Raw genomic sequence first — 26,937 nt, 5'->3', positions numbered from 1 at the left:
AATGGCTTCCTGGGCCCCAGCCCTCTCTGTTTCTGATGAAATTGTTCTCTTTCAGGGCCATTGCATAGGGGTATTTTTAAAAAAGCTTTCTCAGGCATTCTAATGGCTGCTCGTGTGTTATTCTCTATCGCTACATAGTAACTTCAAAATTTAGCAACTAAGAACAACAGACATTTATTATCTCACAGGTAAGGGGAAGGCATGTAGGTGTAGCTGAGCTGGGAATCTCAGGCACAAGTTCTCTCCCAAGACTAATCTGGTTGTCAGCTGAGACTGCAGTCATCTCCAGCCTCCACTGGGGGAATATCTGCTCCTGAGCCCACTCGTGTGCTTGTTGGGTAGTCTCATTCTCTAGCCAGAGACACCACTGTTTTTCCCATGTAAGTCTCTCCAAAGAGCACCCCTCATTATGACAGCTGGTTTCTCTTAGAGTAAAGTGATCAAGAGAGCAAGAGAGAGAGCCAAATGGCCCTTGCCATCATGTGTAAACTAATCTTGGAAGCAACATCCCATCACTTATGATATATTCTATTCTTGAGAAGCAAGCACTTAGGTCTCCCACATCCTTAAGAGGAGGAGATTACACAAGGATTTGAATACCAGGAAGGGGGATCGTTGAGGGTCTTCTTAGAGGTAGCCTAAGACAACCAGGAATGAGAACTGATTTAAAGAAGTTTTATCCTCTCACAAAACAAGCAGCCAGAAAGGGGTTCAGTAGTGAAAATGTTCAGGGCTGCCAAGAGGGGAGCAGAATGGTAGTTAGCTGTTGGCATCTGATACGAAGAGGAGAGAAAACAAGAAATGAGATCTATGCCAGACAGGCCTTTCCCTTTCATTAGGAAAGCAAATATTTTCTCTGAAGTACCGCTGGAAGATTCTGTTTTGGTCTCTTGAGCCATCATGGGTCACTTGGTCTGTCCTAATTGGAAGTGCAGGTGGGTGGTAGGTATTTAGCTGCAACGTCAGCATATGAGCAGCAGGGGAGGTTGGGGCTGACTGTAGATTTGGAGTTCATGTCACTAGTGTGTGCACCCAGCGCATACAGTTCTTTGTGTCTTACTCTCTACTGTATCTTAATTCACGTTTATAAATCACATTATGAGTCCTGCAAGTACGATCAATTTAATATAAAGACTAGATCTCCTCTGGAGATTTTATTTCCCATAACTTCAAACTTAGCACAATACACTCATGGACTGAAAAGTAGCAAATCACTTCGACTCACTGAAAGAATGGTACTCAAGTTCATGGAGCTAAATTTACAGAAAATTCCTCAGATCTTCATTTTCAATTTTATTTATTCCTTTTAAATTCATAGCCATAACAGGATTAATGAATAATTCATTCAACAGCTTGAAAAACACATTTGCCTCAGTTTTTCTCCGTAGGGTAATCTCAACATTTTAGCATTTCATAAAAGAACTTTTATAATCTGGCCACAGATTATGGCCTCTGGCCTTGCTCCCATTTGCTGCTTCTACATGCTTTTCTCTCGCTCACATCCTCTTCTCTACCGCCCTGCTTCCTCTGCCTGCAATGCCCTTCTCGACTCATCTTTCAAGGTCTACATCACATCATACAATTTCAGATGCCTACAGGGACCAGGGAAATAATGTAAATGAGGGGGAAATGTGCTGGTAGTTGCATATTAAACACATAGAAATCACACTTGCAACAAGAGATGTGTTTTATTCCATTTTTCTCAACATTTTCTCCATTGTTGATCATTTTTTGGTCTTATTTTGATAAAAAATGGAATGATCAGCCTAGGCTCATCACTGCCACGCGGGATATAACTATAGTACAATGATATCCTCTATTTCCTTAAAATATTTTTTCCTAGAGTAATTAGAGATCTAGATTTTAATATGAAATGTGCTATTTTGTGTGTGTGTGTGTGTGTGTATGCTAAGTCGCTTCAGTCATGTCCGACTCTTTGCGACCCTATGGGCTATAGCCCTCCAACCTTCTGTGTCCGTGGGATTCTCCAGGCAAGAATACTAGAGTGGGTAGCCATGCCCTCCTACAGGGGATCTTCCCAACCCAGAGATCAAATCCCCTGTGTCGTCTGCTTCACAGACAGATGCTTTATCACTGAGCCCACCCGGGAAGTCCAATACTCTGTATTGTGACCTATATATAAGTTATCTTCTGGAGTGGGATATGTGAGGGTCAAATATATATATTTTGATTATATTCCCAGCATAGCATGTGGAGTACATCTCATAGTTGAAACTCTAAATTCTAGTTGCATTAATACATCTTGAATGGAGAAACAAATTTTTTAAACAGTAGCTGATATGGAGAGGACACAATCTAATTAGAGAACAAATAAACTGACTTAGAAACAAAATGCTTGAAAGAGAAATTTCCTGGTTGGACAGCTTGGATAGCAGATTGTACAGTTGAGGTCATGGGAGTAAAGACACTGATAGAGATCTTGGTTTCTAGTCTCTTTTGGTTTCTAAAATGAGATCATGCTTGGCAGAGTCACTGGGTCAGAATCTCACCCATCAGCTCAGTCCAAGTACATCTTCTCTACCATCCTTCTAATTTCAGTCCAGCCAATGTGGGAATGGAATTGCCTCACAATTTGTTTGCACTGCAGACCATGAAACATACTGGGGATTTTCTGATTTTCTCTTATAATCTATTCTCCACTTTGAAGCCAGGGCGATCCTTTCATAATGCAAATCTGATTATGCCTCTCCTACTTAAAACAGTTTAGTATTTTCCCATTTCATACAGCATAAAACAAAACTCCAAGTTATGGCCCAGAGGACTCTTCTGAATCTGGATTCTTCCTGTGATGCTAAAATCTTCTCAATCTGTGCTCCAACAAAGCTGCCCTTTTAGTTCTTTTTTATTCATCAAGCTCCCCTCACATCAGAGGTTTAACCATTCCATTCCTTCTGCCTGGGCTGATTTTTTGCCTTTTTCACCTTGCTAATTTACTCCCTTGTTTCATATTATCACAATGCTATGTTACTCCCTCTGGGACCATTTCTCTAAGATCTTTGGCCATGGGATATAATCTCCTCTTATGGGCTCTGGTAGCACTTGTTCTCTCCCTCACTGCCTATGTCATTCATATATTTGTGTGATGTTTTGATTAATGTCTCCTTTTCCAACCCCCCTCCCCACTAGACTATAAGCTCCTTGCAGGTAGAGACTGTCTGCTTTTCTTCACCATTTAGTCACAGCATTTAGCACCATGTCTAGTATGTATATTTGTGTGTGAATGAGTAAATGAATGCATAATCTGATTGACTTAAAACATATGTTTTACTCATCTTGTTATTTCTCCTAGTTCAGCAATTTGTATTCTTGGAGGCATGAATAGAGAACAATTGCAAGCGTTGATTGCTGCAAATGCGCTGCTATAGAGTGGGCTACACAGACAGCCATTTTGTCCTGTCTGGGGATAAATAGGCATAGTTTGAGAAATGGCAATTAGAGCCAGAATTCAGCTAGTGAATCACACTGACCACCACTTGAATAAACCCATGGGTTGAAATCATGTCTGTTCCTCCTTTGGAAGCCTGGGGCCTAATGCCTTTGTTTGCCTGTGTTTTCTCCCTGGCACAGTCTGTGAGCTCAGAATGAAAAGATTATTATCTTTAACCAGCATCTCATATTCTTTGATTTTTATCAAGCTTTTCACATTTTCCTGTCAAGAAAGCCAAAAACGATTTATATCTGAGATTGATTCGATGATATTTTTGCAATCAGTTGACTTTTAAAAAATTACACACCAGAGCTTAAAGGGAAAGTAAAGTCTTGTGATAATTTCATAATGCATTCCTTTTTTCTTTTCCAAAACAAATTGATGCTGTTATGCATATTGTGACTAAACTGATTTTACACACAGTAAGATAAAATATGTCACCTTTAAGAGCTAAAACAAGATTCTACCATAAATCTTAAAACTAATAATTCTGTCAAAACTTGATTATCCAATTGAAGAAAGATGTCTTATTTTTAGGCATTCCTTATAAATTCTACCTCTTAATTTTCCTATAAGTAGGCTGGTGTATTTCTCTATCAAGCAACTTAAACATGTATTTTTATATGCCCTTGGGTCATTATTCAAACCAGACTAATTAATAGTAGAGGTAGTTGATGCTAACAAATCTTACAGGAATAAATATAGGAACAAAGGGAAAAGAAAGTAATGTGCTTCTGCTGGAAGGAAAGATAGTGGCGAATACTGATTAGGAAAGTGGTCTGGGAGTTGTTGCAGAAAACCTCTAAAGCATGCAGCTTAATGTGCAACCGCAGAGAAAGGGCACAGAGAATGCTCGATCAGATGGCTGAGGAAAGACAATATAAATCAGATTTGGCATCATTAATCTAAGCTTGAGTGTTAGTGTCATCTAAACAATTGTTCTCTACTTTGCTCCTGGTCAAGAGAGGCAGAAGAGGAATGCATTTGATGCTGAAATGGCTTAGTAACGAGGCAGCCATAGGCATTTAGTGATCTGAGGCTGGCAAGTAGGAAAAAAAAGATTCACAGCCCTGCTGGTAAATGGAGACTAAGATGGGTGTCACTGCCCTTTCTTTTCAGATGGGCCACTGGGAGTTAAATAAACAAGAGATATCATCGAGTTCACATTAAACTGAACCCCAGGCCACTTGGGCCAGACTTGATGAGGCGTCTTCATTTCAGGACACCCTCAGATTTCTACCCTATCAGTTTAGCTTTGCTGCCTCCCTTGACAAGTATTTCTGTAGGTTTGTTGTTAATTCTTTTTTGTCCACCTCTTGAGTTACTGGTTTGCTATGAGACCTAAACAAGGTAACAAATGTAAGATAACCAACACAATTCCTCATCCATATTAAGTTCTCTATTATGTTTTATGACCCAAACGACTACCCATGGTTGATTTTTCCTTTGTTTCATTCCAGTCCATTTTACTCTGACCATTCTTCCAGTGTACTGTATTATAGAAGCATAGATTTCTGAGCTGAGAAAAAGCATCTACTGATAACCTTATTTGCAGACGTGGAAATTGAGTCTCAAGGGAAACATAATGAGGCTAAGATCACACAGTTGTGTTGATACAAAGACTTTTCTTTCATTTTCTGCAATGCCCAGATTGAATCGTTAGTTCAGGTTTTGTGTATGGGTGGTAAAGACACGAGGTTCTCCCTATTCTAACTCTGAAGTGCCATCCCCACCTCATCGTTCCCATCTGGCCATCTTATCAAGGACATGCTTGCCTCACTGCCGTATCTTCCTAGCTTACTTCCCAGCTCGTCTCTCCCTTCTAATCCATCCCACTCTCTGCTGAAGCTCACATTTCTGGAACCACACCATTTTGGCTGTTGCTCAAAGCCTTCATGGATTCCCACTTCTAAATACAAATAAATCTAAACTCCTTTGCCTCTCTTTGAATACTCATTGTCGACTGCCTCCCTTCCTGCTACCACTCTTCAATACATTCCTTAAGTCCGAATGGCACTCTGTTCTCAATGTGGAATGAACAACTGCCATTGTGCCCATCTACGTGCATTTGCCTAGGCGTTCCCATCGCTGGGTTGCACGTTATATTATAGTAATCTATTTCTTTCATATCTAAATTTTGTTCACCTTCAGTCCAAGATAATTTGGAATTAAAAAACTGTGAAAATGCCAGCAATCGCCAGGAAGTTGTTTGCATCCATATATACAAGCATCTATATATTAATACTTATATACAAGCATATAAGCACTTGTGTTGTTTCTTTGAGTTATTCTTGTTCCAAAATTAACCTCTTTCACAATTTTATAGATTAAAAACTTCATGTGAGTATAGGTTGAAAACAGAAGAAAAATCAAAGCAACTCTTATTTCTAAAACTTTCTTATTTTCAGGGTCAGTTCTTTGATATTAAAACATTGTATTTATTTAGCTTGATTTCTTTTTGATAAATCAGAGTTGGCTGTTCCCAATACCTTGATATCCTATCTCTGCTTGCAAATTGATTTTTTAATGAAGTGGTGCAAAGCTCCTTTGAATCCTTCTGATGCCATTACCCTTTTACCTTTGCAAATCTGAGTTGACAGTGCTGCAGGATGCAATGGAAAAGAGTTCCATATTGGACTGGTTGTCTTGTCCATACAAATGCATCAACAAGTCAAGATAAATCTTGTTTTGGGTACTTTTAGCGCATAAGCTTTTCCTAGAATCTTCATAACTGTTTATGGTTCACAGATGTTATGCAAAGTATCACTATGAAGGGTACATTTTTAAAGGATGCATTTGATGTTGGTGCATCTAACATGTATGTGCTTAGTTGCTTAGTCATATTAGACTCATTGCAAGCCTGTGGACTGTAGCCGACCATGCTCCTCTGACCGTGGGATTTTCCAGGCAAGAATACTGAAGTGAGTTGCCATTTGCTACTCCATCTAACATGTATAGACAAATCTAAAATTATCTTTAAAAGTACTGAAAATACTAAAGTTACTGCTGACAGAGACAATTTCACTCCATCTGAAAGCAAATTTTAAAGGTAAAATTTAAGTTTACAAACTCCTCAAGTGTCATAAAGTGTACTCTGGCATGGTGGGCTGGCATAGCTGATTATTGAGTCTTCTAACCTGAACCAGAACTGATTCTTGAAGTCTACCACATGTCATACTCCAAGTGCTAACTTGCCAAGTAAATGGCCTTCAATTGTTCTCAGCTCCAGGCTTATAGAGCAAAAGCCATAACTGATAACAAATGAATTTGGAGGTGATAAACTGCAAGACACCTCTTTGAAAATTCAAAGTGAGGTTCTTAACATTTTATCTGACATTAGAGGAGGCGTGCCACAATCTAAATGTGGACCTTTTGGTCTTCAAAGAGTAGGTTTGAAATAAGGTATACATTTCATTCCTACCAACTTAGCAAAATGTATTTTTATTTTGATATATGACCATACTCTCTGGGGTTGTATTTCACACTGGACTGCAGCAATATCACTAGGATTTTATTAATGTGTTCATTAATTTGATTTATAGCTAATATTGTTCTGGGCTTATTTTTTTAATTTACGGTGAAATACTGAAGAAATTCCTTTTCCTTATGGATATAACTTTGCATGGCTCTGTACATTTTCTGAAATTGGAATTCCATATTACAAGTTGGGATTACAAATTTTTAGGGCATTATTAAAGAATTACTTAAATATGCAAGATATAAAGAATCTTGGTAGTTCAGGGTGTATTTTTTCATGAATCAAATTTGGTAAATTTTATCCAGTTCTAACTTTATTCAGAGATTAGAGCCATTCATGAGAGAGAGTGGTGTAGACTCTGGAATCCAAGCCCAGTAATTCTGTAGCCATGTCACCTTGGTTGAGTCATGAATTCTCTTTCGGCCTCAGTTTCTTCTTCTAAAGAGTTTGTGAAATCTATGTATTTGCTACAGAGGTTAATTGTGTGCTGTATATAATAGCTTCTCCAAAAATGTGAATTACTAAAATTGTTGTTATTTTTTTGCATGGAATCTCATTCTTTGTTTATCTTCATTTATCTTTGTTTTTTTTCCTGGATTTTTAAAATTCAGTGTGTTTTACTTATTATTCTCCTGTGTACTTGTTTAATTCCTCAAACCTAGAGTAAAAGTTATATTCTTGTATTGTATGCTTTCCTTATGATGTCTAAATTATGATAGTGAATGATTACTAAATTCAAAACTTTGAAGTGTATTAATAGAAGTGGATCATAACCTGAGTGCCATATTCCATGTAAAGGATGGATAACTTTAACACATTTTCTCTCTTCTTTAGAGCATGTTACACACTTTTCCCTGGTCATAGAGGTAGAATTTGAACAAGGCTGAGGAAACTATTATATAAAAGCTGCCTTAGGTCTAGATTGTAACAGGAAGGGCATTTAGGTGAAATAAATCAATCAGAAATTTCCCAAATTTTCTAACAGAATTAGCAAAGAAAGAGTTTCTCTTCCCTCATCTACAAAATATGAAGAATAATATTTAATACAATTATGTTGATTGGTAGATGAATACTAAAGAACTTAGAAATGCCCTAGCATAAAATAAGTTATCAGTGTGTGTTATAACTGAATATCAGCTATTATTATTTTTGCTACTATTGATATTATCTTCCTTCCAGGATTGCAAAAACAGTTTATAGCTGCAAAGGCCATTTTGCTCAAGGAATATCTAAAGAAAAAAATGAAGCAAAAACAAAAAAAATTAGGAATAAAGGAAGAGATGGCAGATAAGACATACTGCTTGGATCCATGGAGCCATCCATGCCTGAAATCCAGTGTATACTATCAGAATTCCCAACACAAGAGCTAAATTCCCCTTTAAAAAAAAAAAAAGCAAAACAAACAAAAAGCTAAGAGGAGCTTTGTGTTTTCTCTTTTCCATCAAAAGAATACTGAATAATCTTTCCACCATACCATGTAGCAAGCAAGTGAGAAATTTCTTGGCAAATTTAATTAGTTAGCAAGATAAACTTGATATTTCAGACTGGATGTGTTTCCCTCTCCCCCTTCTTCCCTCTCTCTCTCTATCTCACACACATGTACACAAACACACACATAAGCATGTACAAGATTTCTTGTGCCCAATTTATCCAGGAAATTTCTTCAGTTAAATAATTGACTCCATCTGCATGGTCATAATGAATTAATAATGGAAATGATGCTGAGATAAAAGAACATTTAGAATCATTACAATTGTTCCATCTAATTAGGAACCCTAGAATGACCAATGGGAGGGAAGTTACTAGCATCATGACTTGATATAATAGATACCCACACAGTGTAAACAAAGCAGAGAAACAGGAGCTTCTTTAAAAAAAAAAAGTCAAGCAAACAAAAGCAAAACAAAACAAAAATCTAAGACTACGAAAGAAAGAATTACAAATCTTAATATCGCTGCTTTAAACTTGTGGAAGCAAGTGGTCTTTGGGCATGAAATTGTGATTTGTGTCTTCTGCATATTGCACAGCTTGGATCATTAAACAACCGAAAATAAGCCTTTAGTTTCCCTTTTGTTATTTGAAAACTTCAGAATAAATTAACCCAAGTAAGCTATGCTCAGAAGTTTCCTATATGAACAATGTTCTTAATAATTTCTACATGAATGTTACTTTAATCTGAATTTGTGTTGGATTTATGGCCACTCACAGGGTTAAAAAAGGAGAGAGAGATGACTTGCTGTTAAGTAATTTCCATGTTAACAATGCACATTGTTTTGATTGGTATTCATACACTCAATGAATTGTTAATTCAAAGGTAATTTTACTAGTTAAGGAAGGTCCTTAAATAGTAATATTTCTATCCTGTGTTATTTCTCAATAATAATAGTATCTTACTCAACATACATGTAATACCAAAATTTCTTGTCCAAATACCTCTCTTTATCATACTTGGACATAGTCTATAATAGCCAATATTTAATATAATCCACAACAATAATATTCTGTAATAGCCAATACTGTAAAAACCTAATACTTTTCAGAATTTATCAGTTAAACTTTCTCCAAAATTACAAAAAATTTGAAGTCAATATTATAAAATATTACAAAGTGAGTCTCATGAAGTAAATAAATAAATACCTATTTTTTTCCCCAATGATTCTCATTTTATTACCCAAATAAGCATCAGAGCAGCTTGAAAGGTGTTATGAAATACCACCTTGAATTAGTTCTTTCACATAACAAATCAACATGAAGAATGTTTCAGATTATTTGTGAAGAACAAGCTTGCATTTAGGTTGCAGATCCCAGGATAGATAGTGTATTTCCTGAAACATGTTGGAGCTTTAGATTTTCCCTACTTTCTTCCACTGATTCTCCTCTGTCTCCTTTTCAGCTATTTCTTCTCATTGCTGCTTTATTTCCTCATGTCAGCTCTCTCTCTTTTCCTCTCCCTCTCTATATCATTTTCTCTTAAGACAGTTGGTGGCATTTGAAGATGAGATTTAACTATTAGCACAATCTTGCCTTTGCGTAGCTGCCTTTCCCCCAAGGAATTGGCTTTCCTTTGAAATTGGCTTTAGATCTGACAGGGCCTCGGCAGTTTCACATTACTGCTAGCCCAATAGAGAAAATGAAGCCAAGAAATGTGATCAGGTTATCCTAGGGCAAAAGGAAAGGTTGGTTTGGGGAAATGCCTAATTTCCATGATTCATCAGGGATTTGCAAGCTTGATTCTCCTGAGGAAATCAGAATCTGGTTTTCCATTTATCCATCCGGCTTTTCCGAATTACCAGCTCTAGGTGGTTTTAAAGATAAGGCATTGGAATGGATTGTGAATGTTCAATTTAATTCCTGATATGAGGTTATCTTAAAACATAGGTCAGAATAGCAAGCCCCCATATCCTGTGGCTCCCTCTAACCACCACCACCAAACAATCTGTATTTTTCTGGGGTCTTCACTAGATTTCCTGTTGGAAAAACTTGGAAGAAATTTAAACACTTCTCATTGAGGGATATTTAGCCAAAATTCAGGAGTCAGGCACTAGTTTAATTAAGGAGGGATTTTCAGAATCTTATATTCTTTTAAATTTTCTGGTTTCAGAGAGGGGGATATTGAACAATACCCTGTTTCTTTAAGGAGTAAGGAACAAATAAATCTGGCATTCTTTCCTTCGTCATTAAATATAGGATGAAATACTATGCATAGACTCTTGAGGGTTTGTATTGCACAAAGCCTTTGAAAATGACCAATATCCACCACCATGCTTTTTCTGCTCTGTGTTTCTTAATGTTATATATCTGAAAAATAATAGAGTCAAGAATTCATAATTTAATTTTGTACAGGAATTGGATGTGCTATATTGTAACATAGTTCAGCATTCTTATGACTTTGCAATACAAATATGAGATACTTCTGAAAATTCTAGACAACATCTTTTTCATTTGCACAGTACAAATTTAAATTGGTCATCCTCATGTCCTCAATGCAGAGAGGAGTTCATCTTTTGAAACTTAACTTTGTATTACTCAGATAATCAAAGCAAACGTGGGGATGTAACACTAAATGCAGGTGAAGAGGAGGATCCTAATTAGGAACCATCATTCAATGTCATTTCTACATTAGATTAAGAAAAAATCCATTAGAACACTCCATCTAATTTTTCTCAAGAGGTCATGATTCAAGCTACTAACCTCATCAGAAAAAAACAGACATAATCACTCTTTATCCACTTCACCCCAGTTCAGGCTAAATTTAGGTCTCATTTGCCTGTCACCAACATGTTTTCTAAATCCATTGTAAGCATATCTTCATTTTGAAGAACTTTCTACAATAGCCCGTATGTGTTTTTGTCAAACTGAGACAGTGTATTGGAAATGTAGAGATTCTTTGGGCCCAGAGACTAATTGTCCTTCTATAGACTGCCCAGAGTACACCCAAGGAAAAGAAGGTTTATAAATTGATCCTTTGCATTTGCTAACCTATGAGAACACAATGGAAAAAGTGAAATTCAGCCTTTGTTTATGCAGGTGTAGTTTTGTTGCTTCAAATAAATCGATTTGGATGACCATACTGAGATTTCTTTTTGTAACTGCATTGATCATAAAATTAGTCTTTCGATAGAGTCAACCTGTTATGCCCACAGCCACTGCCTCATGTGTAATTTCCTTCTGAACTCAGAAAATATGTTACTAATTAATGATCTAGACTTAATAGTAATATTGATTTAGAAATAATGCTGTTTCTTCACTAGTAAAGTGAAGTTCAGAGTACAAACAATTAATAGATAATTCAAGAAGGAAACTTGCTTGACTATTTTGTACTAAAATTGATTTGATCTGAATTATTTGGATTACTACCTCAGTTATTCAGTTTACTGGGGGTAGATATGACTTAAGTCATGGTATTAAAGTGAATGGTCATGATTTTTAAAATAAATGCACAATGCTACTTAGCTTAGATAACACCAAATTTCTAATATTTTGAGAAATGTATATATATATATATTATCAACCAAACAGAAACAGTTTATATAACTAGTGGCTTTCCTGGTGGCTCAGATGATAAAGACTCTGTCTGCAATGCAGAAGACCCAAGTTTGACCCCTGAGTCAGGAAGATCCCCTGGAGAAGGGAGTAGCTACCCACTCCCGTATTCTTGTCTGGAGAATTCCATGGACAGAGGAGCCCGGCAAGCCCCAGTTCGAGTCGGACTCAACTAAATGACTAACACTCACTTTCATAAGTACTGTGAAAAAAAAAGTTTGTTTTTTTTTAAACCAGAATATATTCTGAAAGCTGTATATGTCTGACATCCTAAGTAAGAGGAAATGATTCAGAGAAAAAATATAACACAAACTTTGATTTTGAATAGTTCTTCCTTTCCTTTCTCTTTTTAATAGATGGTTATCCATCATACATGAGAACAGGGCGATTGTCTTGGTTGAAATAGACAGTCTCTCACTTTTCCATTTGATTTGTGCATCATTTTTGTAGTATATACATACGCAACATTCACTAGGTAGTAGACACTGTGTGTCACAAGGTGACTAAAATATGAATGATTCTAAAGATGGACTGTATGTAAGCACAATGGCAGAGATGAAAGCGACCCTAGATCACAGGCCACCTGTTGACAGCTGACAGAGCTGATATGCTTCTGTTTCGTAAAATGGTTTTGACTACATCTGCGAAAGTACATTAGTGAAATGTTCACAGATAGAAAAACTTCTGTATAAATGCAGAGGTAATATACTGTATGTTTAAAATCACTGGAACCAGAGCAGGCACACTCAGATTCAAGTGTGTGCTCTGCCACTTTCCAGCTGTGTAACCTTAAGGAAGACATTCAACACTCTAATATTCATTTTTTGCATCTGTAAAATGGGTAAATAATTACAGCTATTAAGGATGAATGGGGATATTAATGAAGTAATATGTGTCAAGCATTTTGCATAGGATCTAATATAATAATTATTACAGTAGTAATAATGGAGTTCCACTAGTATAAGTGGAATTCCAGTTGCTATGGAAGCTCAGAGGGGAATTTCTATGAAATAACTTTGGAGATCAGAAGCAGTCTATTGGAGAATAAAAAGGTACATTCAGTTAAGAGAGATCAAGATGATAGAACAGGAATTCCAGGAGCAAGGAATAGAGAAATTAAATACTGAGTATTAAGAAACAAAATGTGATTTTGGGGAATAAGTGTCAAATTTGAATGAAAGCAAGTATTAAATAGACAGGCAGAAACATAATTTGACACACAGTTTTCCAGGCTCTTGAATGATAGGTCCAGAAGTATGATCTTTATTTCATAAGGTAGTTGAAAACCCTTGCTGATTTTTGAGCAGATAGTAGGATTGTTTGGAGATGTAGGGTAGTGGATACAGAAGGACAATTTACTGAAGTTCAGACTAAAAGAAATGGGGTCATGGACAAGGTGGCATCAGAAATGGGGATGAAGGGACAGAAATGAAAGATAATTCTGGGATAAACTTAATCGGACTTGGCAAATATATGAGGTGATGCAGGGGGAAGGATCAGGGGTCAAATAATGAATGATTCTTGGTGCCTGCTATAGACTGAATTGTGTCCCTTCTAAAATTCATATGTTGAAGCTTTAACATTCAATATCTCAGGATATGATTATATTTAGAGATAAGGCATTTAAGGAAGTCATTAAATTAACATAAGGCCCTCAGATTGAGCCCTCATCCAATCTTACTAGTGTCCTTATAAGAAAAAGAAAATTAAACACATAGAGCCTAGGGATGTGCACACATAGAAGAAAGATCAGGTGCAGACATGGTGAGAAGTCAGCCATCTGCAAGCTAAGGAGAGAGGTCTCAGAAGAAACCAAACTTATTAACACCTTGTTATTGGAATTCTGGCCTCTATACCTATGAGACAATATGTTTCTATTGTTTCAGTGACCCAGTCTGTGATATTTTGTTATGGCAACCCTAGCAAACTAATACAGAGCCATTGACAGAAATAGAGAAAGTAGAAACAGCATTTTTAGATCAAGGCAGAGAATTAGTATAAGCAGGAGCATGTTACCATGACTCAGGCTTAGTAAAATATCAATAATAATTATTTTGTAATAATCTGATGGTTATGTTGTAAAGGTTAAAACTTAATGCCATTTGGTGGAAAACATATCTTATGAACGTTATTAGAGCAATTGACGCTTGCTGATATAACAAAATTTTTTTCCCTTTTCCAAAATTCTAGTGACTCTACAGAATAAAATCTGTTCCACATCCACATACCTTGACTGTAAATACTCTAGGTTGGGTGTCCCTTCTCTAAAGTTAATCCAGAGAGCCCAGTTTCTTCTCTCTTGAAGCACAGATGTTTCCTCCTTTGCTTCCAGCCACATAGAGGAAGAGAGGGAAAACTTGAAAGATTGTTTTATGGCCATCCTTGGAAGTGGTGCATATTTCTTCCATCCATATTCCACTGGCCAGAATTCAGTTGAATGATTCCATCCAGATGAAAGAGATCCTGGGAAAACCAATTCAATTGTATGCAAGGAACAAAAGGAGACTAGAGTACTGATTAGCCTTTGTAGTCTCTGCCTTGTGGCCTACCAAACTTCTATTTTGCAGTTATATGAAATGGAAAAGGAGGAAAGGAATAGTTAATTTGTTATATATTACTATCTCAAGCTTTCCTCGTGACTCAGTGGTAAAGAATCCACTTGCCAAGCAGGAGACTTCGTGTTCGATCCCTGGGTCGGGAAGATCTCCTGGAGAAGGAAATGGCAACCCGCTTCAGTATTCTTGCCTGGGAAATCCCATGGACAGAGAAGCCTGGCAGGTTACAGTCCATGTGGTTGCAAAGATGTTTGAGTAGAGGAATAATTTAATAGTATTGATTTTTAATATTTATTTATTAATTATTTGGCTGCACCAGGTCTTAGTTGCAACATGTGGGATCTTTAGTTGTGAAATGCAGGATTTTTTTTTTTCCAATTTTTGCATGTGGGGTCTAGTTCCCTGACCAAGGATTGAAACCGGGCCCCCTGTATTGGGAACGTGGAGTCTTAGCCACTGGACCACTAGGTAAGTCCCTGGAATCAATGTTTTAAAATAATTTAAAATCTTATAATTATCGCCTATTCCTGTATGCATGACCCTTATAAAGGTCAATTATATAGTTTATCCCCATTGCATTGCCTCATGTGGAATAAGGATGAACTATATATTATTTCAAAGTTTTTATTTTTAGTACATAATAGGTATTCAGCAAATGCTTGATCATTTATTGAAATATAACTTCTTTGAAGCAAATGCTTTAGGAATATTTGAATCATTTTATTTTATGAAGATAGATTAATTTTGTTATTTTGTCCCTTGGTTACTTTCAGTACTATTAAATCAAGGCAACTTTATCGTTAAAAAGGCATGTGGTGCTTTATCACAAGACAAAAAATATGATAGACACCAGCTAAGCCATCTCCACTGCTGTAAAATTAGAGAACAAAACCAACTGATTACAATTCTGAGATACAGTCTCCAGGATGATTAAGAATTTGATTATTCTGCTGAATTATGCTTATATATGAGCATCATCCCTGTTTTTCCCATCGTGAGAAAATATCGATTTAGATGGAAACATCTTATTTGGCTCTACTTTGGTGGTTCTGTTGTTTTGATCAAATACTGTGATTGTAAACACCCAGGAGCTATTTTAAATTGTTTACCTCTCAGAATAGAATATATTTGTTTTTAAATTTGGCCAGTTACTACGATAAGCCAGTACTTACCAAGGGCCTTAATGAAATGCCTACTTGGACAAATTGGACTATAACCACAGTGATGCATGGAGGGAAGACAAGTCAGCCTTAGGGACTGCATTTCACCTGGCATGAGTTGTTTGTCCTTCTAATAGGAAAGATCCCTTTGTTTTTGGAGGCTTGGCATTGGCCTGACAAGGTGGCGAGGCTACTGCCTGTGCTTTCGAGCTCCTAGCAGGATGCTCCACCTGTATTCACTTCCTGAGTATCCTGCAAGCAGCAGTGCTGTCAGAGCTACATTTGAGATGAAAGGAATCCCCATCAGAGCAGATCCTGAAAATCTCCACAGGGTATCACTTGGTAAGGATTAGGCTGTTATGAAGGCAGGGAGTGAAGCTCTCCAAATTTAGATACAAAAAGGAACTATTGCTTCTCTAAGATCCTCAAGGTGGTCTGTAAAACATACTGAAGTTCCATTTATTCCAAAGTATTGGAAAATTAGCTGTTTTTCATGTTTACCACATGCAGATTACATATGTATGTGTTCGATGATAATTCAGTAACTTTACAGGCTCTTTATTTTTCCTAAGATAATGTATATGAACAATGGTATCATTAAACAGTTTTTACCATATTCTTCACTTGAAGGGCCTCTGAAATGCTCTCAAAGTATAAGGTTCACAAATGCATCTGGTTGTCAGTGATGAGCCTGTGTCTAATTTCCAATTCCCTTTAAACTCTGAATGTTCACTTTACTGCTTTGACCCTAGAATACCACATATTTTATTGATAGGGTTATTTATTTCTCAAGATTTATGACATAAACATATCGAATGTGTTTTCTAGGTGAAGCACTTTTAGTATGTACTATACGATTTACATTTTCCCTTTTTCTCTCTCTGTGTTACTCCTGCTTACTTAGGGAAGCAATGTTTGCTTGTGTTTAAGGCTCGTTATTTTTCTGATCTTATTATGTACTTTTTTTTTTTGACTTTAACATGCACCATAGATACCCCATTTAACAACACTTTCTGTATCCTTTTACTAAAATCCAGTCTCTGGGAATCAAAAACACAAACAAAGTCATCCATCTTCAACAAGTATACGATTACACCTACTGATGGAAGTAAGCACAAACTTGGTGATGCTCCCCACAGCTAGAATTCCATTTAACTACCAGTTCCCAAGGAGGATAATTCATTTGCCAAAGGATATGAACAAAAACCATAGTCACCGTTTCAGAGAACATCTTTTATTTTCCCTCTTTGAGATAACTCCAACAAGGGCGTGTTTCACCTTACATTTAAGATCACGTGATGGTGAGAAAATTCTATAACTTAAAGGACAGGAGTTTATTACGGTAAGGATAAAATAGAACAAAACAGTTGGGCTTCTACAGCATTTTACGGGAAACCTCTTCTGACCCCGCTATAAACAATTCCTTTGGTAAAGTCCCCATTTTATGTTGGTTTGCTCTGTCATCAGTGTGGAGTTATGGCTTGAATAAATTCTTGTTGAGGGTTGAAGGTTGGCATGGGAATGCCTTTCTTTTCTAGATGTTATAATGGATGTGTGTAATTCGTCAAGTCTAGAACATATGCCTTGCTTTATTCACTAACTTTCAGAGAAGTTAATGACCAGCTATCACCTTCAAAATCTGGCAACAGAATTTGACATTTAAATACTTTGAGTAAGAATCAGTCAGAAAGGCTTTGCAATTCATCCCTAGTAAACTTGCTAACTTATTATCAAAATAAAAATATTTCAATAGCATTTTAAGTTTTTCAAAAATTATTATTACAGTTCAGTAGATATCTTGGTGAGCATTTTATATTTTCACTATATCTAAATTTTGGAGTGGGTGCATGAATTAAAGACATAATTAGGCTACTAGTTAATATCAGTTTACAGAAACTTTATTTGCAATTTATTTCCGTAGCATTTAGTGGAAAATTGCATTTGGATGTACATTAGATTTATGGTATTTTTCTTTGTGTTAAAAACATGGTATCCTCCAAATATTTACTTTATAAATAAAAAAGTTTAGGAATATAAAACAAACTTTTATTTATTCTATCATATCCTGTTCTTTAACTGGACTCTTGATACTTATCAGTGCCTTGAAAACTCGAAGTTGCATTATACATGATGTTTTATAGCTTCTGATTTTAGATAATTATGAAAAATTAAAAATATCTCTGCTCATGATATCCAACTATTGTATGAAAGAAAAGACATGATAAGATACTGGATGAAATATTGAGAATACTTTTCTTTTGTTCATGATAATTGTATCTGGTCCTGGAATAAACATCAGTCTAATTTTGAGAAGCAAAAACAAAAGTTGCTCCCAAATGGATTTTTCATTGGATGAAGCAAAGAAAACTTGTTTGGTATCTAAGAATTGTTGTTGATTACCTTGGGTGTAAGACTTTTGTCAGTTAATCGGCCCTAGCTGTTTCCACCAAAGCCAGATTTTCTTTAAGCCTATATAGTACAAATAACACTATATTGAGCAGAGAGTTCTTTCTTACTTCCTCTTAACCTATTCATTCAAATTTAGATAAATTTTAAGCTCTTTCATTTTAAAGTGGATTATCTATATATATTCCACTTCATTTCAAATGCAAATGATTAAGTGTTCTGCATTCTAATCAGTAAACAGCTCTGTGACTAAATCATAATTTAATGATCTCTTCCTAGAGAGATAATGATGCAAAATTTAGATCTGAAAAGAAGATTCTCATTTTTATCTAATTGAGTTGATCTTTCTGTAAAATCTCTGCAGGCTTCTGTAGTTGTGCTAATAATAAATTCTGGATGAAATCTACATTATGAAAGATGCTACAGTTTTATTCAGGAAATGTAAATTATTGAAACATCTTTATGGTTGTATGTACATGTGATATGTGCCTTTTCTCTTGTGTGTGTGTGTGTGTGTGTGTGTCCGATTCTTTGCAACCCTGTGGACTGTAGCCTTCCAGGCTGGAGTGGGTTGCCATTTCCTTCTCCAGGAGGTCTTCCTGACTCAGGGATCAAACCGGTGTCTCTCGTGTCTTCCACATTGACAGGCAGGTTCTTTGCCACTGGGCCACGTGGGAAGCCCACCATTTTCTCTTTAGTTGGGAGCATTATCTGTTTTATTGGAAGTAAGAGCTAGGGCTTTTAGTTTAAACAGTCACATACACTTTAAGTAAATTAAAAGAAAAAAAAATAGTCTTTTATTTTTACTCACATATTTCCCTTTCCAGATTCTTTATTTCTTCCTAAAGATCTTATCTTCATCTGTTATCATTTCCCTTCAGCCTTAATAACTACTTTTAACACTTCTTGTAGGGCAGTTCTGAGGGTGATAACTCTTTTTAGTTTTCTTTTATCTGGAACTAACTTTATTTTGCCTTCATAATGGAAGAACATTTTCACTGGATCTAGACTTCTAGTTTTGCTTTTTTTTTCCGTTAGCATTTTTAATTTGCTATTGTATGTAATGTGTTTCTTTTCTCTCTGTCTTTTTTTAAGGTTCTCTTTTAATCTTTATTTATTTAAATTTTTAGCAGTTTAATTACTGTGTTGCCTAGGTGAGGATTTCTTTGTGCTTATTCTGCTATGGGGCTGAATTTCTTGAATCTATACATTTCTGACTTTTATAATATTGGGAAACTTTTGTTACCGTTATTTCTTATTTATTATTACACTTCATTTTTCTCTCTTTTGGGGGGACTCCAATTACACACATATTAAGTATTTTGAAGCTGTAGTAATTTTTCCCCCTCCAATTTTTTTTCTGTCTTTGAAGTTGGAACATTTCTATTGATGAGGTTGGAAAGTTTCCATTATAGTTCATTGACTCTTTATTGTTACCTTCAAACTGTTATTAAGCTAAATGAAAATTTTTAATTTCAGCTATTATATTTTTTCAAATCAAGAATTTCCTTTTTGTTCTCTTTTACAAGATTCTATTCCTCTGTTTATATTTCCCAGCTTCATATTCATTTTGAGAATATCTTCTTTTATTTCCTTGAGTATAAATATAAATATAATTGGGTTTTAAATTCGTTGTCCACTAAGTCCAGTATCTATCACCTCAGGATTGAACTCCATTGTCTTTGAGTAGAGTTCACATATATTTATCAAATATTCAGTAGCTCTGGATTGTTTTTTGAGCGTTGTAGAGATTCTGGATTCTGTATGTTCTCCAAATAATATTGATTTCTATTTTTCTTAGAAGGCAGTAAAATGTGGCTCAGATCAAATGAGAGTCCCTTTTACAATAGATGGTTGAAATCTCAGTTCAGTTCTTTTAGCCTCAACAGAGCTGTTTGGAGACTGTCCTACTAATGCATATTTCAGAGGATTGCCAGAGGCTGGGCAGTGTTTATACACAGAATTTAGGGCTCTTCCTTTGACTTTCTCCTTGATGGGTTTTTCCCTTTCATTTTCCAGTCAGTCTGGCTATGCAAAATCTGTCCTTCTTTAAGCCAGTAAGTCTGTATTTTTTCTTTCCTTATTTTATCCACTTAGTACGGACAGACTGAGTCCTGCCCTCTGGTGAAAAGATATAAAACGGGACACTCATCCAGTGCTGTCTCCTTCTTCCAGCGTCTACCCTTTCCAGTATCTGCCTGTTTGGGGAAACTTTCCAGTGCTTTCAGGCATTATGTTTACATTCTATCCATACATTATAGTTTTTATCTATAAGAGGGTTGGTCCTGAAAGGAACCCTAACTAGAATTCCACAACTTCACATTGTAAAGAATTTATTATGTTACAAATCTTTAAAAACACAATTTTAGAACACTGTTTAATCATCATAGGGTTGCAGAATAATCTATTAGGTTGAACAACATGAAATCACCATCATTGCAGGATTGGCATAGGGACAGTTTCATATGATTCAACCTAGTGACTATGTTCTCCTGTATTTATAATTAATTTTATCACTGAATATTTATGGGCATATTGAGTTACCTGTATTTAAAGTTATTTACATGCTATAGAGTCATAGAAGCAGAAGTCCTGGGTCCAAGTTTATGGACATCCTTAAACTTACTGAGTATAATTGCTGATTTTATTATTTATTAATATAATAATGTGCATGCTAAGTTGCTTCAGTTGTTTCTGACTCTTTGCAACCCCGTGGACTGTAGCCCACCAGGCTCCTCTGTTCATGGGGTTTCCCAGGCAAAAATATGGACTGGGTTGCCATTTCCTTCCCCAGGGGATTTGCATGACCCAGGGAGTCAACCCGCATCTCCTGCATTAGCAGCCATGTTCTTTACCACTAGCACCATCTGAGATGCCCAGTGTAATAACACATGATGAATTATCCTTTTCTGAAATGGTTGCATGAATTAATGACCTCTAAAGTGGCATCTGTCCTAAAATTGGGTAATGCAATTATATTTAAGCTTTACTTTTTTTTTTGTATTGTTTTTTCATTAGCAAAAATATTATCAAGGTTTTTAACTGGAATTGGTCCTTGTGTTTGTTTGCTATTCTCTACATTGCATATATTCATTGTACTTGTCAATTCCTATATATTTTCTCTGGATGTTGCACCAGAATATTTTAGGGACCCTGGAATATTTCAGATTTTCATCGTCAAATTTCCTCCTTTATGTATATTTGAGATATCAAAATCTACTTAATTTTAGGAAACTTTTAAGATGATTTCTTTATATGAGATAGGAAAAATTTTAAATGTGTTTCACATTTGTATTAGTGTATAGACTAAGCAATAGGAAAAAGAACTAAGCCAGTAAATTTTGCTTGTTTGAAGGAAAACATAGGCAATATAAGTTATGTAATACTTATATGTATTACTCATGTCTATAGTTATGTGCCCTTAAGTGTTTTAGTATGAGATGGCAAAAAACTACCTGAGTGAGAAAGACAGTAAATATCCTGTGTTTTAAGTTATTTAAATTGTATAGAGTCATTGAAGTGGAAATCCTGTGTCCAAATTTATGGACATCCTTAAACTTACTGAGTATAATTCTGCTATGGAGCAGAAGATAGAAGAACTAATGCCCATACACTAAGGCAAATCTTTCATGTCAATACAAACAGGGGATTCAGAATTCTTGCTGTGGGCCTACTGTTCTGTGGAACAGAGTTTAGAATGCCTTATTGAGTTTGTCTGTTTACCATGTTCTGAAAACAACACGAAAAAATAGATTGATAAGTCTCATTTAACCCCTGAAAGAAAATAAATCCAATGCAATGACTAAATAATTGCATTATGGTTTGGATTAACACAGTAAAACACATGCTATTAACAGCAGTTTGCACTTTAGACACATCTCTGCTAATTAATTTGTTTATTTTGCAGGAAAAAAGTCAATTGAAAGCATGAGTTATGGCCCCTAAACACTATACGGGGAAGACTAATTGGTCTAGGGCTCTCTTTTAAAGAGTGAAAAATATGCCCCCAAAGAATGTACTATTATATCATAATTTTTTAAAAAAGTAAGGCCTCCATACATCTAGATTTATGTCAAATTTTAAGAATGCCTTAAAACAAGGATGTCAAATACCTATGGAACATAAGAATCACTTCCTGTATAATATTAATGTCAGGCATCATTATTAGATCATTTTGTTCTTTCCTGCTGAACTCAGATATAGGGTGAAATCCTTTAGACAGAGTATTTCAAGCCGTCATTGCCAACCAGATAGGTAATGTCATGAAAAGGAGACTTTTTGCCACACACATCCCTTTTACTAAACAACTTATCCCAAGATAATAATCTTACTTGGGCATTTATAGTGAAAAAAATGATTTTGATCACAAGATACAGGAAACCAATGCAAATTACTTTATGTAAAATTTTTTTTCCATTCACCTAGCTACAAATTGAGATTTATTCCAGTTTCAGCTTTTAATAAACATTGAACTTTGAGCTTATTTAAAGCTCAAGTTCTTCAAATGAGAATATCAAGTATCTGTCTCTCTCCTTTTCTTTCCCCCGTGGTACTTTTATTCTCAGCCATGCTCTAAGTGTTGATAAGAAGCAGCCTCACTGACATCAGACCTGCTGAGCAATCATCAGTTTTTATCCCAGTTGTTCAGAGTAAGTCCAAGATATCTTTCTGATTGACTCCTTTGAATCTGTCTTTTATTGCTCTGAGCAGAGGGATGGAAAATGTTGGTTGGTCTTGACTGTATCACCTGGACCAGAAGTAGAGAGGAAGCACTGGCCTGAGCCTCCACTCAGCCAAATAAACATAGGGGGATGTTATTCCCTAGCACTGGTGGAGCCATATTAATGCAGATAAATGCAGGGAAATTAAAAAAAAAATAGCAGTATCTACTGTACCTTCCACTCTTATTTTACTTTACTGCTCTGAAATTGCTCTGATGATTGAGATAACAGTTGTATTACTTAGGAGAAAGGCTAAATAAATATAATACAGAGACCCCAGAAGACACTGGCTCAAAGAAGTGATAAAGTCAGTTCATGGTAATAAGCGGGTTCTGATTTACAAAGTCATTAGGAACTCAGGTTGCTGGATGCTTTTTTGTCATCTTCAATGTAAGACTTTAACCACTGCAGGCTAGCTAGAAGCAAAAAGAGCTAAAAGAATCTAGATTATTTTTAAGTCGATGACCTGGAAATTGCCAACTACATTTCTCTTTATATCCCTTTAGTGAGAATCTAGTCTTCGGCTTACACTTTGTCATGAGGGAAACTGGGAAATACAGTCTTTCAGTAGGTGGCCATGTGACCAGGAATTAAAAAAAAAGAACAGATTTGAGGGGTGAGGCAGGAGGAGAGAGTGGAATAAACATCCTGCCATACATAATGTCTCATATTAAGAAGACCCACTAGTTCTCTCCTTTTTCTCTAACATGGTTACTTCATATAGACAGCAGTAAAACTTATTGGCCAAAACCAACTGGACAGAATAGATGAAAAAGATAAGCTACTTCAGCTGAACTATGTTTCCCTTAATGATCAGTCCTATTCTTGTGCATCACTCACTATCTCACTATTTAGCATACATTTTGTTTGCTGTAGCAAAATTGGAATAAATTATCTTCCAGAATGGCAGTGGCTTGTCACATTCTAAAATGATACAAGATTAAAAGCGAGGAGATTAAAAAAAAATATTTTCTAGGCCACTAATCCCATTGTACCACCTTGAGAAAATTTCTGAGCCTTACCCAAGTATAAAAAGAAGCTGTAGGAGAATATGTTAGCTGAGGTCCTTACCAGATTGAAAAGATTTTATACTATGTTTGGAGTACAGATTCAGATGAAATTCTCATCTTCCCTAAATATCAGGTTTTTCCCCCAATAAATGTGAATTCCTCCTATATACACCAGTTCACAGGTTTTTGAGATAAAACTTGGTTGCCTAGGACTTTGGAATGAATCACCAATATGAAAGTAAGCCAGCCATAATTGACAGTTAGGTGTTTCTAATTGGAGGACAGGAAATCTGATCTCCACAAGAAATCAACAAATGCCTTGAAGCCTGAAATTTGACAAGATATAAGCAATGTTTTAGCTATAAAAGTATAGTGTTATTAATGACCATAAAATTACTTAGTCCTATTAAAATCCAATGAAAGTATCTGGTTCCATGACTTCCTAAGGGTGAATCACACATATTAATGATCCACAGCATGAAATACAAGATTTTACCTTTTTATTTGTTCCGGAATTATTGCCCTTTGATTTTTAATACATGTCCTTTTGTTCTCACATTAAAGGATAAGTTAAAGGAGTATCGACTCTTGTCATTTTAACTCCTCAGAGTTAATGTGGTCTTCTTTGGCTTTATTAATGTCTAAGCTGAAGGTGGCTGCTTTGTACTTCCAAGGTTGCCTTTGAGGGTTTATCCCTCAGTGGAAACATCCTGCTTTCCTTTATTACAGCAGTTGGCTGGAAAACCTCTGTCGATCTGTGACTATTCTGAACTGCTAGACTGAAATACCATTTCCAAAACTATAGCTCTTCTGCTAAACAATTTTTCTAGGAATGATGCCATATCACTAGCTACTAGCCTTTGCCAAGAGCCAATATTCCTTCAATGGCCCTACTCTGGGAATGATACCAAATGATGGTTCAGGCTGAGGGTAGGTAGTAAATCAGCAGTAAAAGCTGAAAAATACCCCAGCTTTTAATATCCTTTCTCTTTTTTCCAGATGACCAGCCTATCTCTCTCACCTTCTGCTTCTGTTCATGAAAGAACTCCTTTTCTCCCCTGCATTTGTGATTTGATAGCTGAAATTTTATTTTACACGTTCTTCAATTGTGAGCAAGAAATTCACACCTTTCAAGGCTAATGCAATCACATTTTCATGTGACATAAGTATCCAGTCTCTCTCGGCACCCACATGCAAAGGTGTGACGGCTGATAGAGGAGGATTGTTTGTAGAGTGAGAAATGTGCTGAATAGAGTGTCAGACCGGAGAATGGGAGCCAAGAGAGGATTTCAGAGCAGCAGCAGAAGGTATCTTCAGCAAACATCCATTCAGGATGAAGGCTACCTTCTGGTGTCAGGTTCCAGTCTTTCTAGAAGCAGAGGCAGTAGATCTGCAAGTTTCTTGGGATAGGAAAGCCTGAATTGGTTGCCTGTCCTTGAACATGTATTAAAAATATGAAATTATCCTTGGAGGTTAATAACTATGAAGTGTTTCTTGGATGTGGAAGTTTAAGTCACTGCTTCCATTTTGAATTCCTTAAAAAACAAACAACAAACAAACTTCCTTTAGTTGGATAAAATGCTTTCTTTCTCTCAAATTCTGTTTTCCTCTCTTGGTTAATCATTTGCCTGTCTTCCTTCCTCCCTCCCTTCCTTCCTTTTCCCTCTCTCCCTCACTTCTTTCTTAAAATGTACTTGCCTGGGGTAAAGTTTTTGTGTACAGGAGGACTCAATGTTTGTCCTTAAGCCATAGGTTTACTCTTGGGCTATTTCCTGATTTACAAGCAGAATCATGTTTTTTCCCCTTACAAGAAAAACTCATGTTTAAGAACTGACACATCATCTTCTTGTTTCAGGTATCATGCCTTGCTATTCTCTTATATATCTTTGGGTAGTTAATTTAAAAACAAGCAACTAGTCTTGCCTGTTGAATTTTCCACTGTAGTCTCTCGCCTAGCGCAATGATAATTAGTAGGTGCTCAACAAACATTTTTTTTTTTTAATAGGGATCCAGATGTCAAGCAAACACACCATAAAGCTAAGAAGAGCAAAAGGTTTCAGCACTGTGTTGCTTTGACCAGGATGGAGTTCTGAGTCTTCTGCTCAGCAGATGCTTACAGGAAGAAGGTATACTCAGGAGATCAACTTGGCTTTCTGTCTTGACCTCTGAAATGTTTTCTTACAGATACAGTATTTTCCCTGTCGGAATTTTATTCAATGTTATATCTTTGTTTCTACTTTAGAAAACATGCCATGTGAATAATGATGCCTCAGGCAAAGAAATTACTCCAGCAGTTCAGTTTAAACTCAGGACAAATCCTGCCCTCACTTGCATTTGCAATTTGCCACACAGTCAGTAAGAACCTTGCCCACACATGAACTGACAGAATTGGGGCTCAAAGGTTAGCAATGATTAAAATTTAAAAGTCCATTTATTCATTTGCCAAATATTTGATTCAGTTGCTTCTAAAGCAGAATCCTGAGTTGCCTTCCCCTTGCTGCTCACTCTAGCGGCATCCGACTCTGAGGGGGGCTCACATCTCTAAATGCCCTCATTGTTCAATGGACAAAACCAGACTGTAAGGTCAATCTCACTGCCTTAGTAGAGTAAAACTTAGAAGTCAGTGATTCTCTAACCATCAAAGACAACTTAAATTCAACAAAATTTTTTAAAAAGTGGTATTGTGTGAAATTTTTGGAAAATACGATTATGGTGAGGGAAAAAATGAAAGGGGTATAAAAATCAGTTTATACTGCAAAGATTGTAATTTTCCCAGATTAATTTTGGAATCTTCAAATAAAATTGCATTTTTGGGGGGAATTGATAAGGCAACAGAAGTGGCCTTTTGTAGTGGAGATAAGCACCCAAGACTTCTATTTTATAATTGATTAATACAGAATAAGTAGGAAAAAATGTTAGGGAACAATATGATAAAATTATTGATCATAAGTAATATGACAAAAAATGGTAACAGAAGAAGGTGCATACATTCAAATACCAATAATTTGCCAGTTTACAGAAGTAGCATCATTTGTAAATTAAATAGCAAGCCTCATCACGCCTCTAAATGAGTAATGAGAGCAAAAAGGAAAAAAAAAAAAATTAAATAGGTCCAT

The sequence above is a fragment of the Odocoileus virginianus genome, chromosome 26 (assembly GCF_023699985.2).
Source record: "Odocoileus virginianus isolate 20LAN1187 ecotype Illinois chromosome 26, Ovbor_1.2, whole genome shotgun sequence".
NCBI classification, from domain to species: Eukaryota; Metazoa; Chordata; class Mammalia; order Artiodactyla; family Cervidae; genus Odocoileus; species Odocoileus virginianus.
Note: the sequence above shows the minus strand (reverse complement) of the source record.